Raw genomic sequence first — 2,500 nt, 5'->3', positions numbered from 1 at the left:
TGTTACCAACATAAGTGCCTGCTCCACTCACTTTTCTGAATTAAAAATTCACCCCATACACCGGAGCATACTCAATGTCTCAATCGTTTCTATGTTATATGTTTGTGTTGAGAATATTGGCTATTAAGCTTAACTGCTGGTCAAAATTACTTCGCGATGGTGGTGTACGAACGAATCGGCGGTCTCAAGAAGTGGGTGAGAGAGGGATCTAGAAATGACTTTGAGTTTGAAACGAATATTTTTGTGTTCGTGGATAGCTCACACGGTAGAGCCACGCTCTCACCTGCCAGGCGGAGTTGTCGTACCAATAAGGTCGCAGGTTCGAACCCCACCACCGCCGCGAAAAATTTTTATTCTCTATTGTCTTCTGGCACTTTTCTATTCACTTCATATCTTGTCTATAGGAAAATCCTAACATTCGTTGCGATACAACCAACATGTTTCTAATTCAAATTTCTCTTGTACATCATAAGATTTAAAGAAAATGAACAGTGTGTTGTAGAGCATGTTTGCTACAAAAATTAATTATCGCAAGAACTTACTCCTATTGTGGTTGAGTGATAAAAATATATTTTTATATTATTTGGGTGTGAAATTTTGGGGTAAATCCTGAAAATGGCTGGTACGGAGAGAGTTAATGCTCAGTGGTATCGGTATCAATAAAGAGTGGCTTTCCTAACTCCGATTTTCCACTTTTGAAATATTGAGGATTATTTCCTATAAGATTTTGTCTAATATTTTATCATGATTATACTTCAAATTAACTCAAAGATTAAGGTATTCTGACGTCATTAAAAGTTTAAAATATTGTTTACGTTTCAAATTATCTCACAGATGGAAAATCTCAAAAAGTAGCAAAATCGACGTTACCAGTTTTGGAAAACCAGCCTTCAATTGAAGTGGAATGGCTCGATGTTCTAACTGATCAATTACATGTCATTGACACCTGTTGATAATTGCACAGTCATATACACACCATACACAAGCACACAAACACACACGCGACACAGATACACACACGCAAACACAACACACTTCAGTCCCATTTCGATTAAGGAGGCTCGACTGTGTGTAAATAATTGGACTTATTATGCAAATAAATAACCTACCCTACCTTAATTGGAAAAGAACAAAGAGATTTAGTTTTACATTAACTGAAAACAATAGACTTTGTATGCATAATCAATATCATGACACCTGAGATTGCCACAGGTTGATAATTTCACGCATACTGTCTCGCCATATTTTTGTTTTGCTCTTGTTGTTTTTTGTGTGTGTTTTGTTTTGTTTTTGTTTTGTGTTTTGTTTCTTTTCCACGTTTAAAAAAAATCTTGTGGGTACCCAGTAAGCCAGACTTATGATCGGGATAAGTGTTTTGAACCCTTTTTCAGGCGCCAGGTTATATTGACTTTCACTTCATCCATTACAAGATAGGTAGGTCCTCGTGAGACGCCAACAAACCAATATGGTCATATGACCTGGTTAGCCTTTTGCCGTTATATATCATGCACTTTACTGCCCCCACTAAACGCCAAGGCTCTGATCAATAAGGATTTGTAGGTCAAGTAAATCTAATTTGCCGGGCTCTCTGTAAATGATTGGACCTGATATACAAATAAATTATCTACCTGACCTTAATTAACACTTGATTTAGGATCGGAAGCTCCAGTGTTCGAGTCCCGAATGGTGCATAGTTGTGTCCTTGGAACAAGCTCTTTACTCACATTATCTCAGCGTATTTAATTATAAAAGGAGAACTTGGCCGTTAACAACGTTATCTCTGACCAGAAAAAAAGTAATATTGCTAAACGTGTGTCCTGTCTCGTCCTAAATGCTAAGTGTTGCAGCTGATTAGGGACCCCTTGTGAAGCGATTTGAGCAAGTTTAGTGGATTTTGCGCAATATATTTAAAAAATTCGGTAAATAACAAAGAGTTTCCGTTTTAACCTAGTAGAAAACATTAACCTCTGTAGATCTACGTCATTGGTATCATGTGACTGGAAAAAGACTTTGTACGCTGTACGCCATCATTATCTTGTTATTGGAGACAGCAGGTTTTTATCAGATTATGTAAACAAACCACCAAATATTATTTGATACTTTTTGATGATTGCATTTACATCCCTCATGATAGATCATTCTCAATATCAATCAACTATACGGGATACGCCTGCAAAACAAACATACAAAACAGTATAGCATCTCCAACCAAACCACCAAAGATGGAACGACAAAACAACAAGTGTCAGAAATAAATACAAATGCAGAACCCAGACAACGTGATCACTGCACGATAATTGAATCAACACATTATTTACCTATCCATACATGCTCAGAAATACAAACACACACACACACACACACACACACACACACACTCAAAGAGAAACATACATACGTCTCACACAATGTTTTTATAAAACCATAATATTATGTAAATTATACAAATCGTCGATTCAAGCAACACACAGACGATTTTTATTACTCTGTACGAATACAT

Source organism: Berghia stephanieae, chromosome 8 (assembly GCF_034508935.2).
Source record: "Berghia stephanieae isolate SIO BIC M18660-M18661 chromosome 8, UCSD_Bste_1.3, whole genome shotgun sequence".
NCBI classification, from domain to species: Eukaryota; Metazoa; Mollusca; class Gastropoda; order Nudibranchia; family Aeolidiidae; genus Berghia; species Berghia stephanieae.
The sequence above is the reverse complement of the archived record's forward strand: the minus strand, read 5'-3'. Positions refer to the sequence as shown.